Genomic DNA, 16,538 nt, shown 5'->3' with positions numbered 1-16,538 from the left:
TATTCAAAGACATGTTTTTTGTTTTTTCAATAGTGTAAAAGAGCATTTTATTTCTCATGTCAAACAAGTGCATTAAGCACACAACCAATCTTCAAGCACAAGCTGAGATTTAAACAATACAAAGTGATCTGTTGAGATTTAAAAGCTTAATGCCTGAAAAGGGACTTGAACCCTGGACCCCCAGAATAAAAGTCTGATGCTCTACCGACTGAGCTATCCAGGCTGCATCCAAGCTAACTTAGCACATTTTTCAAGATTTACTTCTGATTCATCTAAATGTATCTTCAGATATGTTGATTTTTTTCATATGTGTGTACATACCCAAAACCAAAGCCAGCACATAGTCTGCCAGCATAATGAGGTGTCAGATTACATCTCTATTTATATTCTATGTATAGGAAACAGGGGAAGAGGAGTGATGAGTATTCAGCTCAGTGAAAGGCTATCAGTTTAGGGCAGTTAAAGGCAGGTGAAGTTGCATCATCAAACGATTGATTTAGTTTACTCCAAAGCTGAATTCACATTCACACAGCTCAGTATTGATTAATTTTGACTTTCATATTGGTACTGCTAAATGTGCTGCAAAGAAAAAAAAGTAGAAATCACTCTGATTCTGTGTGTTTTTTATGGGAGACATCATAGCTGCTAGTTTCCACCCATCAGCTTAAAGAGTACTGAAAGTTAGACATAGAGTCTACAGAGGGAAAAATGCAGAAAACAAGTCATAAAATTGCCAAAGTAGTGTTAATCCTCATATCCACATGACATTTATTTCTGAAAAGCTAGGTATGATTTTAACAAAGCTAAATGATAGGTCTAGGTTAAAACACCTCAAAACTGAACAATGACGTAAATAATGGACCCTCAGATTAAAAGACGGGTGCTTTACAGACTGAGCTATCCAGGTTCTTTCTAAGTGCGCTTTTGCAACATTTTCAAAAAAATGTCTCTGTCCATATTTAAGTATACTCAGAAAAATTTTCATCCAATATGACTGTTCAAAGCCAAAACCAAGCACATAATCAATGATTTGTCGTGAGTTTGGACATATTCAAAGACATGTTTTTTGTTTTTTCAATAGTGTAAAAGAGCATTTTATTTCTCATGTCAAACAAGTGCATTAAGCACACAACCAATCTTCAAGCACAAGCTGAGATTTAAACAATACAAAGTGATCTGTTGAGATTTAAAAGCTTAATGCCTGAAAAGGGACTTGAACCCTGGACCCCCAGATTAAAAGTCTGATGCTCTACCGACTGAGCTATCCAGGCTGCATCCAAGCTAACTTAGCACATTTTTCAAGATTTACTTCTGATTCATCTAAATGTATCTTCAGATATGTTGATTTTTTTCATATGTGTGTACATACCCAAAACCAAAGCCAGCACATAGTCTGCCAGCATAATGAGGTGTCAGATTACATCTCTATTTATATTCTATGTATAGGAAACAGGGGAAGAGGAGTGATGAGTATTCAGCTCAGTGAAAGGCTATCAGTTTAGGGCAGTTAAAGGCAGGTGAAGTTGCATCATCAAACGATTGATTTAGTTTACTCCAAAGCTGAATTCACATTCACACAGCTCAGTATTGATTAATTTTGACTTTCATATTGGTACTGCTAAATGTGCTGCAAAGAAAAAAAAGTAGAAATCACTCTGATTCTGTGTGTTTTTTATGGGAGACATCATAGCTGCTAGTTTCCACCCATCAGCTTAAAGAGTACTGAAAGTTAGACATAGAGTCTACAGAGGGAAAAATGCAGAAAACAAGTCATAAAATTGCCAAAGTAGTGTTAATCCTCATATCCACATGACATTTATTTCTGAAAAGCTAGGTATGATTTTAACAAAGCTAAATGATAGGTCTAGGTTAAAACACCTCAAAACTGAACAATGACGTAAATAATGGACCCTCAGATTAAAAGACGGGTGCTTTACAGACTGAGCTATCCAGGTTCTTTCTAAGTGCGCTTTTGCAACATTTTCAAAAAAATGTCTCTGTCCATATTTAAGTATACTCAGAAAAATTATCATCCAATATGACTGTTCAAAGCCAAAACCAAGCACATAATCAATGATTTGTCGTGAGTTTGGACATATTCAAAGACATGTTTTTTGTTTTTTCAATAGTGTAAAAGAGCATTTTATTTCTCATGTCAAACAAGTGCATTAAGCATGCAACTAATCTTCAAGCACAAGCTGAGATTTAAACAATACAAAGTGATCTGTTGAGATTTAAAAGCTTAATGCCTGAAAAGGGATTTGAACCCTGGACCCCCAGATTAAAAGTCTGATGCTCTACCGACTGAGCTATCCAGGCTGCATCCAAGCTAACTTAGCACATTTTTCAAGATTTACTTCTGATTCATCTAAATGTATCTTCAGATATGTTGATTTTTTTCATATGTGTGTACATACCCAAAACCAAAGCCAGCACATAGTCTGCCAGCATAATGAGGTGTCAGATTACATCTCTATTTATATTCTATGTATAGGAAACAGGGGAAGAGGAGTGATGAGTATTCAGCTCAGTGAAAGGCTATCAGTTTAGGGCAGTTAAAGGCAGGTGAAGTTGCATCATCAAACGATTGATTTAGTTTACTCCAAAGCTGAATTCACATTCACACAGCTCAGTATTGATTAATTTTGACTTTCATATTGGTACTGCTAAATGTGCTGCAAAGAAAAAAAAGTAGAAATCACTCTGATTCTGTGTGTTTTTTATGGGAGACATCATAGCTGCTAGTTTCCACCCATCAGCTTAAAGAGTACTGAAAGTTAGACATAGAGTCTACAGAGGGAAAAATGCAGAAAACAAGTCATAAAATTGCCAAAGTAGTGTTAATCCTCATATCCACATGACATTTATTTCTGAAAAGCTAGGTATGATTTTAACAAAGCTAAATGATAGGTCTAGGTTAAAACACCTCAAAACTGAACAATGACGTAAATAATGGACCCTCAGATTAAAAGACGGGTGCTTTACAGACTGAGCTATCCAGGTTCTTTCTAAGTGCGCTTTTGCAACATTTTCAAAAAAATGTCTCTGTCCATATTTAAGTATACTCAGAAAAATTATCATCCAATATGACTGTTCAAAGCCAAAACCAAGCACATAATCAATGATTTGTCGTGAGTTTGGACATATTCAAAGACATGTTTTTTGTTTTTTCAATAGTGTAAAAGAGCATTTTATTTCTCATGTCAAACAAGTGCATTAAGCATGCAACTAATCTTCAAGCACAAGCTGAGATTTAAACAATACAAAGTGATCTGTTGAGATTTAAAAGCTTAATGCCTGAAAAGGGATTTGAACCCTGGACCCCCAGATTAAAAGTCTGATGCTCTACCGACTGAGCTATCCAGGCTGCATCCAAGCTAACTTAGCACATTTTTCAAGATTTACTTCTGATTCATCTAAATGTATCTTCAGATATGTTGATTTTTTTCATATGTGTGTACATACCCAAAACCAAAGCCAGCACATAGTCTGCCAGCATAATGAGGTGTCAGATTACATCTCTTTTTATACTCTATGTATAGGAAACAGGGGAAGAGGAGTGATGAGTATTCAGCTCAGTGAAAGGCTATCAGTTTAGGGCAGTTAAAGGCAGGTGAAGTTGCATCATCAAACGATTGATTTAGTTTACTCCAAAGCTGAATTCACATTCACACAGCTCAGTATTGATTAATTTTGACTTTCATATTGGTACTGCTAAATGTGCTGCAAAGAAAAAAAAGTAGAAATCACTCTGATTCTGTGTGTTTTTTATGGGAGACATCATAGCTGCTAGTTTCCACCCATCAGCTTAAAGAGTACTGAAAGTTAGACATAGAGTCTACAGAGGGAAAAATGCAGAAAACAAGTCATAAAATTGCCAAAGTAGTGTTAATCCTCATATCCACATGACATTTATTTCTGAAAAGCTAGGTATGATTTAAACAAAGATAAATGATAGGTCTAGGTTAAAAAGCCTCAAAACTGAACAATGATGTAAATAATGGACCCTCAGATTAAAAGATGGGTGTTTTCCAGACTGAGCTATCCAGGTTCTTTCTAAGTGCACTTTTGCAACATTTAAAAAAAAAATGTCTCTGTCCATATTTAAGTATACTCAGAAAAATTATCATCCAATATGACTGTTCAAAGACAAAACCAAGCACATAATCAATGATTTTTCGTGAGTTTGAACATATTCAAAGACATGTTTTTTGTTTTTTTCTCTAGTGTAAAAGAGCATTTTATTTCTCATGTCAAACAAGTGCATTAAGCATGCAACTAATCTTCAAGCACAAGCTGAGATTTAAACAATACAAAGTGATCTGTTGAGATTTAAAAACTTAATGCCTGAACAGGGACTTGAACCCTGGACCCTCAGATTTTAAGTCTGATGCTATACCGACTGAGCTATCCAGGCTCCTTCCAAGCACACTTACCACATTTTTCAAGATTCACTTCCAATTCATCTAAATGTATCTTCAGATATGTTGATTTTTTTCATATGTGTGTACATACCCAAAACCAAAGCCAGCACATAGTCTGCCAGCATAATGAGGTGTCAGGTTACATCTCTTTTTATACTCTATGTATAGGAAACAGGGGAAGAGGAGTGATGAGTATTCAGCCCAGTGAAAGGCTATCAGATTTGGGGAGTTAAAGGCAGTTGAAGCTGCATCATCAAGCGATTGATTTAGTTTACTCCAAAGCTGAATTCACATTCACACAGCTCAGTATTGAATAATTTTGACTTTCATATTGGTACTGCTAAATGTGCTGCAAAGAAAAAAAAGTAGGAATCACTCTGATTCTGTGTGTTTTTTATGGGAGACATCATAGCTGCTAGTTTCCACACATCAGCTTAAAGAGTATTGAAAGTTAGACATAGAGTCTACAGAGGGAAAAATGCAGAAAACAAGTCATAAAATTGCCAAAGTAGTGCTAATCCTCATATCCACATGACATTTATTTCTGAAAAGCTAGGTATGATTTAAACAAACCTAAATGATAGGTCTAGGTTAAAAAGCCTCAAAACTGAACAATGACGTTAATAATGGACCCTTAGATTAAAAGACGGGTGCTTTCCTGACTGAGCTATCCAGGTTCTTTCTAAGTGCACTTTTGCATCATTTTTAAAAAAATGTCTCTGTCCATATTTAAGTATACTCAGAAAAATTATCATCCAATATGACTGTTCAAAGCCAAAACCAAGCACATAATCAATGATTTGTCGTGAGTTTGGACATATTCAAAGACATGTTTTTTTGTTTTTTCTCTAGTGTATAAGAGCATTTTATTTCTCATGTCAAACAAGTGCATTAAGCATGCAACTAATCTTCAAGATTTAAACAACACAAAGCGATCTGTTCAGATTTAAAAACTTAATGCCTGAACAGGGACTTGACACCTGGACTCTCAGATTAAAAGTCTGATGCTCTACCGACTGAGCTATCCAAGCTCCTCCCAAACAAACTTAGCACAAATTTCAAGATTTTCTTCCGATTGATCTAAATGTATCTTCAGATATGTTGATTTTTTTCATATGTGTGTACATACCCAAAACCAAAGCCAGCACATAGTCTGCCAGCATAATGAGGTGTCAGGTTACATCTCTTTTTATACTCTATGTATAGGAAACAGGGGAAGAGGAGTGATGAGTATTCAGCCCAGTGAAAGGCTATCAGATTTGGGCAGTTAAAGGCAGGTGAAGTTGAATCATCAAGCGGTTGATTTAGTTTACTCCTAATCTGAATTCACATTCACAAAGCTCAGTATTGATTAATTTTGACTTTCATATTGGTACTGCTAAATGTTCTGCAAAGAAGAAAAAGTAGGAATCACTCTGATTCTGTGTGTTTTTTATGGGAGACATCATAGCTGCTAGTTTCCACACATCAGCTTAAAGAGTATTGAAAGTTAGACATAGAGTCTACAGAGGGAAAAATGCAGAAAACAAGTCATAAAAGTGCCAAAGTAGTGTTAATCCTCATATCCGCATGACATTTATTTCTGAAAAGCTAGGTATGATTTAAGCAAAGCTAAATGATAGGTCTAGGTTAAAAAGCCTCAAAACTGAACAATGACGTAAATAATGGACCCTCAGATTAAAAGACGGGTGCTTTACAGACTGAGCTATCCAGGTTCTTTCTAAGTGCACTTTTGCAAAATTTTCAAAAAAAATGTCTCTGTCCATATTTAAGTATACTCAGAAAAATTATCATCCAATATGACTGTTCAAAGCCAAAACCAAGCACATAATCAATGATTTGTCGTGAGTTTGGACATATTCAAAGACATGTTTTTTGTATTTTTCTCTAGTGTAAAAAAGCATTTTATTTCTCATGTCAAACAAGTGCATTAGGCATGCAACCAATCTTCAAGCACAAGCTGAGATTTAAACAATTCAAAGTGATCTGTTGAGATTTAAAACTTAACAACTGAACAGGGACTTGAACCCTGGACCCACAAATTAAAAGTTTGATGCTCTACCGACTGAGCTATCCAGACTCCTTTCAAACAAACTTAGCACATTTTTCAAGATTTACTTCTGATTCATCTAAATGTATCTTCAGATATGTTGATTTTTTTCATATGTGTGTACATACCCAAAACCAAAGCCAGCACATAGTCTGCCAGCATAATGAGGTGTCAGGTTACATCTCTTTTTGTACTCTATGTATAGGAAACAGGGGAAGAGGAGTGACGAGTATTCAGCCCAGTGAAAGGCTATCAGATTTGGGCAGTTAAAGGCAGGTGAAGTTGCATCATCAAGCAGTTGATTTAGTTTGCTCCAAATCTGAATTCACATTCACACAGCTCAGTATTGATTAATTTTGACTTTCATATTGGTACTGCTAAATGTGCTGCAAAGAAAAAAAAGTAGGAATCACTCTGATTCTGTGTGTTTTTTATGGGAGACATCATAGCTGCTAGTTTCCACCCATCAGCTTAAAGAGTACTGAAAGTTAGACATAGAGTCTACAGAGGGAAAAATGCAGAAAACAAGTCATAAAATTGCTAAAGTAGTGTTAATCCTCTTATCCACATGACATTTATTTCTGAAAAGCTAGGTATGATTTTAACAAAGCTAAATGATAGGTCTAGGTTAAAACACCTCAAAACTGAACAATGACGTAAATAATGGACCCTCAGATTAAAAGACGGGTGCTTTACAGACTGAGCTATCCAGGTTCTTTCTAAGTGCACTTTTGCAACATTTTCAAAAAAATGTCTCTGTCCATATTTAAGTATACTCAGAAAAATTATCATCCAATATGATTGTTCAAAGCCAAAACCAAGCACATAATCAATGATTTGTCGTGAGTTTGGACATATTCAAAGACATGTTTTTTGTTTTTTCAATAGTGTAAAAAAGCATTTTATTTCTCATGTCAAACAAGTGCATTAAGCACACAACCAATCTTCAAGCACAAGCTGAGATTTAAACAATACAAAGTGATCTGTTGAGATTTAAAAGCTTAATGCCTGAAAAGGGATTTGAACCCTGGACCCCCAGATTAAAAGTCTGATGCTATACCGACTGAGCTATCCAGGCTGCATCCAAGCTAACTTAGCACATTTTTCAAGATTTACTTCTGATTCATCTAAATGTATCTTCAGATATGTTGATTTTTTTCATATGTGTGTACATACCCAAAACCAAAGCCAGCACATAGTCTGCCAGCATAATGAGGTGTCAGGTTACATCTCTTTTTATACTCTATGTATAGGAAACAGGGGAAGAGGAGTGATCAGTATTCAGCTCAGTGAAAGGCTATCAGTTTAGGGCAGTTAAAGGCAGGTGAAGTTGCATCATCAAACGATTGATTTAGTTTACTCCAAAGCTGAATTCACATTCACACAGCTCAGTATTGATTAATCTTGACTTTCATATTGGTACTGCTAAATGTGCTGCAAAGAAAAAAAAGTAGAAATCACTCTGATTCTGTGTGTTTTTTATGGGAGACATCATAGCTGCTAGTTTCCACCCATCAGCTTAAAGAGTACTGAAAGTTAGACATAGAGTCTACAGAGGGAAAAATGCAGAAAACAAGTCATAAAATTGCCAAAGTAGTGTTAATCCTCATATCCACATGACATTTATTTCTGAAAAGCTAGGTATGATTTAAACAAAGATAAATGATAGGTCTAGGTTAAAAAGCCTCAAAACTGAACAATGATGTAAATAATGGACCCTCAGATTAAAAGATGGGTGTTTTACAGACTGAGCTATCCAGGTTCTTTCTAAGTGCACTTTTGCAACATTTTAAAAAAAAATGTCTCTGTCCATATTTAAGTATACTCAGAAAAATTATCATCCAATATGACTGTTCAAAGACAAAACCAAGCACATAATCAATGATTTGTCGTGAGTTTGGACATATTCAAAGACATGTTATTTGTTTGTTTCTCTAGTGTAAAAGAGCATTTTATTTCTCATGACAAACAAGTGCATTAAGCATGCAACTAATCTTCAAGATTTAAACAACACAAAGCGATCTGTTCAGATTTAAAAACTTAATGCCTGAACAGGGACTTGACACCTGGACTCTCAGATTAAAAGTCTGATGCTCTACCGACTGAGATATCCAGGCTCCTCCCAAACAAACTTAGCACAAATTTCAAGATTTTCTTCCGATTGATCTAACTGTATTGTTCAGATATGTTGATTTTTTTCATATGTGTGTACATACCCAAAACCAAAGCCAGCACATAGTCTGCCAGCATAATGAGGTGTCAGGTTACATCTCTTTTTATACTCTATGTATAGGAAACAGGGGAAGAGGAGTGATGAGTATTCAGCCCAGTGAAAGGCTATCAGATTTGGGCAGTTAAAGGCAGATGAAGTTGCATCATCAAGCGGTTGATTTAGTTTACTCCAAAGCTGAATTCACATTCACACAGCTCAGTATTGATTAATTTTGACTTTCATATTGGTACTGCTAAATGTTCTGCAAAGAAGAAAAAGTAGGAATCACTCTGATTCAGTGTGTTTTTTATGGGAGACATCATAGCTGCTAGTTTCCACCCATCAGCTTAAAGAGTATTGAAAGTTAGACATAGAGTCTACAGAGGGAAAAATGCAGAAAACAAGTCATAAAATTGCCAAAGTAGTGTTAATCCTCATATCCGCATGACATTTATTTCTGAAAAGCTAGGTATGATTTAAGCAAAGCTAAATGATAGGTCTAGGTTAAAAAGCCTCAAAACTGAACAATGACGTAAATAATGGACCCTCAGATTAAAAGACGGGTGCTTTACAGACTGAGCTATCCAGGTTCTTTCTAAGTGCACTTTTGCAACATTTTCAAAAAAAATGTCTATCCATATTTAAGTATACTCAGAAAAATTATCATCCAATATGACTGTTCAAAGCCAAAACCAAGCACATAATCAATGATTTGTTGTGAGTTTGGACATATTCAAAGACATGTTTTTTGTATTTTTCTCTAGTGTAAAAAAGCATTTTATTTCTCATGTCAAACAAGTGCATTAGGCATGCAACCAATCTTCAAGCACAAGCTGAGATTTAAACAATTCAAAGTGATCTGTTGAGATTTAAAACTTAACACCTGAACAGGGACTTGAACTCTGGACCCACAAATTAAAAGTTTGATGCTCTACCGACTGAGCTATCCAGACTCTTTTCAAACAAACTTAGCACATTTTTCAAGATTTACTTCTGATTCATCTAAATGTATCTTCAGATATGTTGATTTTTTTCATATGTGTGTACATACCCAAAACCAAAGCCAGCACATAGTCTGCCAGCATAATGAGGTGTCAGGTTACATCTCTTTTTATTCTCTATGTATAGGAAACAGGGGAAGAGGAGTGATGAGTATTCAGCCCAGTGAAAGGCTATCAGATTTGGGCAGTTAAAGGCAGGTGAAGCTGCATCATCAAGCGATTGATTTAGTTTACTCCAAAGCTGAATTCACATTCACACAGCTCAGTATTGATTAATTTTGACTTTCATATTGGTACTGCTAAACGTGCTGCAAAGAAAAAAAAGTAGAAATCACTCTGATTCTGTGTGTTTTTTATGGGAGACATCATAGCTGCTAGTTTCCACCCATCAGCTTAAAGAGTACTGTAAGTTAGACATAGAGTCTACAGAGGGAAAAATGCAGAAAACAAGTCATAAAATTGCCAAAGTAGTGTTAATCCTCATATCCACATGACATTTATTTCTGAAAAGCTAGGTATGATTTAAACAAAGCTAAATGATAGGTCTAGGTTAAAAAGCCTCCAAACTGAACAATGATGTAAATAATGGACCCTCAGATTAAAAGACGGGTGCTTTACTGATTGAGCTATCCAGGTTCTTTCTAAGTGCACTTTTGCAACATTTTGAAAAAAAATGTCTCTGTCCATACTTAAGTATACTCAGAAAAATTATCATTCAATATGATTGTTCAAAGCCAAAACCAAGCACATAATCAATAATTTGTAGCGAGTTTGGACATATTCAAAGACATGTTTTTTGTTTTTTTCTCTAGTGTAAAAGAGCATTTTATTTCTCATGTCAAACAAGTGCATTAAGCATGCAACTAATCTTCAAGATTTAAACAATACAAAGCGATCTGTTCAGATTTAAAAACTTAATACCTGAACAGGGATTTGACCCCTGGACTCTCAGATTAAAAGTCTGATGCTATACTGACTGAGCTATCCAGGCGCCTCCCAAACAAGTTCTGCACATTTGTCAAGATTTATTTCCTATTCATCTAAATGTATCTTCAGATATGTTGATTTTTTTCATATGTGTGTACATACCCAAAACCAAAGCCAGCACATAGTCTGCCAGCATAATGAGGTGTCAGATTACATCTCTTTTTATACTCTATGTATAGAAAACAGGGGAAGAGGAGTGATGAGTATTCAGCCCAGTGAAAGGCTATCAGATTTGGGCAGTTAAAGGCAGGTGAAGCTGCATCATCAAGCAATTGATTTAGTTTACTCCAAAGCTGAATTCACATTCACACAGCTCAGTATTGATTAATTTTGACTTTCATATTGGTACTGCTAAATGTGCTGCAAAGAAAAAAAAGTAGAAATCACTCTGATTCTGTGTGTTTTTTTATGGGAGATAACATAGCTGCTAGTTTCCACCCATCTAGCTTAAAGAGTACTGAAAGTTAGACATAGAGTCTACAGAGGGAAAAATGCAGAAAACAAGTCCTAAAATTGCCAAAGTAGTGTTAATCCTCATATCCACATGACATTTATTTCTGAAAAGCTAGGTATGATTTAAACAAAGCTAAATGATAGGTCTAGGTTAAAAAGCCTCAAAACTGAACAATGATGTAAATAATGGACCCTCAGATTAAAAGACGGGTGCTTTACTGACTGAGCTATCCAGGTTCTTTCTAAGTGCACTTTTGCAACATTTTCAAAAAAAATGTCTCTGTCCATATTTAAGTATACTCATAAAAATTATCATCCAATATGACTGTTCAAAGCCAAAACCAAGCAGATAATCAATGATTTGTCGTGAGTTTGGACATATTCAAAGACATGTTTTTTGTTTTTTTCTCTTGTGTTAAAGAGCATTTTATTTCTCATGTCAAGCAATTGCATTAAGCATGCAACTAATCTTCAAGCACAAGCTGAGATTTAAACAATACAAACGGATCTGTTGAGATTTAAAAACGTAATGCCTAAACAGGGATTTGAACCCTGGACCCTCAGATTAAAAGTGCTGAGACTGAGCTATCCCGGTTCTTTCTAAGTGCACTTTTGCAACATTTTCAAAAAAAAGTCTCTGTCCATATTTAAGTATACTCAGAAAAATTATCATCCAATATGAGCTGCAACATGTGCTACATGTTCTCAGATCGACCAGAAGCTGAAACCAACTTCACCTGCCAGAAGTATAGACTACTGGCTCTTTTAGAAGAAAAGGTGCGGGGACTGAAAGAAAGAATTGTGACATTAAAACTCATCAAGGAAAATGAAGACTTCCTGGACAGAACAGAAGCGTCACTACTAGTTACGGAAAGTGAAGGAAGCGTCAGAGAACCTCCAGAGGCAGACAAGTGGAGGCAAGTGACCAAAAGAAGCAAGAAGACCATGGAGACACCACCAACCACACAACTGACAAACAGATTCCAAGGACTTGTGGAGGATGAAGATGGCACACCTAAGGATGAGGAACTACCAGCAAGCAAAAAAGAAAAGAGCACCCAGAAACACCCAGAAGCAACAAGAAAAAGGACAGCCAAGAAGGGAAGAAGAGTGGTGGGGTGGGAGACTCGATACTGAGAGGAACAGAAGCAGCTATCTGCAGACCAGACATAACCGCAAGAGAAGTATGCTGCCTCCCAGGGGCGAAGATCAAGGATGTTACCGATAGAATACCGAAGCTCATCAGTTCCAAGGATGTCCACCCATTTCTTCTGATACATGTTAGCACCAATGACACGGCAAAGAAGGACCTACCGACAATCTGCAAGGACTTTGAAGCATTGGGGAAGAAAGTAAAAGAACTGGATGCACAGGTAGTTTTTTCTTCTATCCTTCCAGTAGACGGGCATGGCGTCAGGAGATGGAACATGATCCTTGATGTGACCAACTGGCTGAGACGATGGTGCAGACAACAAGGATTTGGATTCCTGGACCACGGTGTGAATTACCTCTATGACGGACTCCTTGCCAGAGACGGGCTACACCTCAACAAACCCGGGAAACACACATTCGCCAGGAGACTCGCAACACTCATCAGGAGGGCGTTAAACTAGAAGAAGAGGGGATGGGAAGAAAAACGCCGGACACGAACATGCAACCAGAGAACATACTAATGAAAGATATGAAGTGCGACAAAGAAGGTCCAAGACAAGATACTTGGAAGGGAGGTAAGAAAATTTCTAATACAATCCACAGGGAGAAGATTGGAACAAAACAAAATTGTGTAAACTGCGTGCTAGCAAATGCCAGGAGCCTGACAAACAAGATGGATGAACTGGAAGCAGAAATATCTACAGGTAACTATGACATAGTGAGAATAACCGAGACATGGTTAGATGAAAGCTATGACTGGGCAGTTAACTTACAGGGTTACAGTCTGTTTAGAAGGGAAGGAAGAAGTCGGAAAGGGGGTGGAGTCTGTCTATATGTAAAGATGTGTCTAAAGCCTACAATACGGGAGGATGTATGGGAGGGAAATGAGGAGGTCGAGTCCTTATGGGTGGAGATACATGGGGCAGAAAACAATAATAAAATGATCATAGGAGTCTGTTATAAACCACCAAATATAGCAGAAGCCACGAAAGTCTATTAATGAGACAAATAGACGAAGTAGCAAAAAATAACGAGGTGATTATTATGGGGGACTTCTACTGCCCCGATATAGACTGGGAAACTGAAAGCTGTAGATCTCAGAAAGGAAACAGGTTTCTGTCAATTATCAAAGACAATTATTTGTCACAACTTGTGCAGGAACCAACTAGAGGGACGGCCCTTTTAGACTTAATATTAACTAACAGGCCAGACAGAATAACTGGGGTGCAGGTCGGGGGGCACCTGGGAAATAGTGACCACAACATTATACAATTCCACATGTGTTTCAGTAGGGTGCCCAGCAAGGGAGTCACAAAAACATTGAACTTCAGGAGGGCAAAGTTTGATCAGCTAAGAGATGCCCTTCACCTTATAGACTGGGATAGTATCTTTAGTAATAGGAGCACGGATAGAAAATGGGAAATGTTCAAAACAGTCCTACTTAGTCACTGTAGAAGGTACATACCTTATGGGAATAAAAGGCCTAGGAATAGGAGGAAGCCAATGTGGCTAAATAAAGAAGTCAAGAGGGCAATGAAAAACAAAAAAAGGGCTTTCGCTAAACTTAAACAAGAAGGCAGCGAGGAAGCGCTAATATCTTATAGAGAAAAAAACAAAATCTGTAAGAAACAAATAAGAATAGCAAAAGAGGAGACAGAGAGACTAGTGTTGAGCCACCCCCGTAGTGTTCGAGTTCGGTTCGGTTCGTCGAACACCCGTGTGTTCGCCGAACTGTTCGTCGAACTGTTCGTCGAACACCTTCGAGCACCGTTAAAAACAATGGCAGGCAAACAAAAACACATAGAAACACATAGAAAACACCTTCAAAGGTGTCCAAAAGCTGACAAACTGCTCAGAAGACATAACTAACACATGGAAAAGTGACAAGTACATATAGTCATGCGAAAATAAAAGAGGTGGAGGAGTAAAAGGAGGGGGAGACACAGATATAGGCATGTCATGCCCTTCTAAAATCCAAAAAGTGAGAAGCCGACACGGCCAGTCCGCTCCTGCCCGTGCCACCTCCGTGTCGCCGGGTTTGTGCCAGAGCCGCGGTGAACCCTGACGGCCAGCCCCCCTCTCCCAATACTGGTGCCTGTCCGCTGGTGGGTCGAGCGAGCCCCCCTGTGGTGGAGGCAGCTCTAAGCTTTTTAATTTAAATTGTCTCTCTAATTTGAATGAATACACTTTAAATCCATTTACAAGGATCTATTGGAGGGCAAGTCTCATGCCAGCAGCCGCGTAATTCCAGCTCCAGTAGCGTCCACTAAAGCTGCTGCAGTTAAAAAGCTTTTATAAGGATCGAGCTCGGCTGTCCACCGCAAGGCATCCTAATGCCAGTCCCAGCCCCTATGCCTTGGGGTGCCTCCTGATGCTCTTCACTAAGTATCCCATGGTCCCGAATCATTTCCTTTGAAAAAATTAAGTGTCTAAACTACAGGTGGTGTAGCTTGCTTAACAGCCGGGATAATCCGCTGACTAGCAGACACTGCTACTAGGCACAAAGTATTTCCTGGGCTAGATGCAGTTAAAAATTTGTAATTAGATACTCTCGTTGGATGCTGAGAAAGCATTCCATAGAGTCTCCTGGCACGCCATATATGATTCTCTTAAAAAGCTTGGGGTAGGGGTCTAGGGGACCCTTTTATAGCCAAAATCACGGCCCTGTATCGCAATACGTCACCTAGGCTGAAGATAAATGGAACTGTAGCACCCTGAGGGCTCGGTTGCTACAGACGTATTGCACCTCACCCAGAGGTGTGATATCTCACTCTCAGGTAAGGATGGAGTGTGGATCAGGACCCGACACCTGCATGCATTACACCACATTGCCGTGGGGCAGGGCGACCAATATGCCCCTGAGATGGGCAAGACAGTCCCTGTCCCTGGCTGGAGTGGGGGGAGGGAACACTGAGGAAGGGGAACCCTGTAGTGCAGGAGCAGGGAGGAAGCAGTTCCTGGGTGCATTGAGAAGGGAGTATAAAAGGTGGGCACCATCTTAGTTCAGTACAGAGAAGTCTGAGCAGAAGTGGCAGGGAGCAGGGGCTCTGCATGAGCTCTGCTCCGGAGGCGGGCCTAGTAACAGAGGCCCAGGCCTGGAAGAGGGAGAAGGAAGGAAGAGGAGCGGAGAAGGCTCCAGGAACGAAGAATGAAGGGATCCCAGGGGTGCGGACGGGCGAGTCGCCACCGCACGCCCGAATCCACCTGCGTGGAGGGGTCAGGCCAAAGGGGGAGACCGGTCCCCGAACTAGTGGAGGCAGGAAACGACCCTCAGCTAGAAACCGGAGGCTCTGACATTTTATGTGGCGCAGCCCCTCGCTACACCCGCTAGGAAGGCACCACATAGGGTCAGGGAAACTGGCGCCAAGTTTACCAAGAGGAGGCCCGAGGCAGCCGGACAGAAGTGTTGGTAAGAAAGGCCAGACAAAGGACACACAAAGGGGGTCCTGTGAAGTGCTCCAAAGTTATCTGGGAGTTGTCTGAGCCCCTCTCCTGGTGAGCACAGTACGACGTGGGCAGCCGTTACCTGCAGACGTGGTCTGGATAATAAGAACTGTGAGTAAAGGCCCTGGACTGCATCACTGACTCCGTGTCGTTACTGCTGCTGCCCTGCACCATCACCCCCATCCTCCGCATACACTGCCCTGAGGCTATACTCCTCCCGTGGGGAGTTATGCTACGCTCTGCTGCACCCACAACACCAGCCTCAGCGGTCTGCCCTGGAGCGGCGGTTCACTCTGACCGCAATCCACGGGTGGCGTAGTCGGACATTTAAACATCAAAACCACATAAATAGTTCCGCCACTGGTTTGACCGCCCTGAGCCACGGAACCGGGTCGCCGCCACGGAGACTACAACCACCAGCATCCACCAAAAAGGGTCCGGCTCTGGGTGTCCCAAGGCCCAGGGGGCGCGTCAGAACATTTTCATCACCTTTCACAATCACCAATGGGACAAGGCAGGGATGTTCTCTGTCCCCTCTCTTATACATCCTAGTGACGGAGCACCTGCTCTCATCAATTCGCCATAACCCCAATATTAGGTGGATTGAGGTGGGAGGCACCGAGTACAAGTGCTCTCTATTTGCTGATGATGTCCTAGTATATATCACTCAATCACATATATCCATCCCTGCTGTTATGGCTGAAATAGATCACTTTGTTACATGGTCAAATTTTAAAATCAATGCAGCGAAGTCTGAGGCCCTCGATGTCTCCCTCCCCAAATCCATATAGGATTCCATCCAGTCCAACTTTCCC

At 39.2% G+C, this 16,538-nt stretch overlaps 6 non-coding genes across 6 annotated transcripts; all 6 read right to left on the bottom strand.

Moving 5' to 3' along the window:
- Positions 1–150: 150 nt before the first annotated feature.
- TRNAK-UUU (transfer RNA lysine (anticodon UUU)) lies at positions 151–223 on the bottom strand. The gene has a single exon. It is a non-coding gene; the product is annotated as a tRNA-Lys (tRNA).
- Positions 224–1,198: 975 nt separating this feature from the next.
- TRNAK-UUU (transfer RNA lysine (anticodon UUU)) lies at positions 1,199–1,271 on the bottom strand. Its single transcript has one exon. It is a non-coding gene; the product is annotated as a tRNA-Lys (tRNA).
- Positions 1,272–2,246: 975 nt separating this feature from the next.
- On the bottom strand, positions 2,247–2,319 carry TRNAK-UUU (transfer RNA lysine (anticodon UUU)). The gene has a single exon. It is a non-coding gene; the product is annotated as a tRNA-Lys (tRNA).
- Positions 2,320–3,294: 975 nt separating this feature from the next.
- Positions 3,295–3,367, bottom strand: TRNAK-UUU (transfer RNA lysine (anticodon UUU)). The gene has a single exon. It is a non-coding gene; the product is annotated as a tRNA-Lys (tRNA).
- Positions 3,368–4,344: 977 nt separating this feature from the next.
- TRNAL-UAA (transfer RNA leucine (anticodon UAA)) lies at positions 4,345–4,417 on the bottom strand. Its single transcript has one exon. It is a non-coding gene; the product is annotated as a tRNA-Leu (tRNA).
- Positions 4,418–7,479: 3,062 nt separating this feature from the next.
- TRNAK-UUU (transfer RNA lysine (anticodon UUU)) lies at positions 7,480–7,552 on the bottom strand. The gene has a single exon. It is a non-coding gene; the product is annotated as a tRNA-Lys (tRNA).
- Between the last annotated feature and the right edge of the window lie 8,986 nt (positions 7,553–16,538).

Source organism: Phyllobates terribilis, unplaced genomic scaffold (assembly GCF_046119375.1).
Source record: "Phyllobates terribilis strain yellow unplaced genomic scaffold, ASM4611937v1 Scaffold_1__5_contigs__length_1240528914, whole genome shotgun sequence".
NCBI lineage: Eukaryota > Metazoa > Chordata > Amphibia > Anura > Dendrobatidae > Phyllobates > Phyllobates terribilis.
The sequence above is the reverse complement of the archived record's forward strand: the minus strand, read 5'-3'. Positions and strand labels throughout refer to the sequence as shown.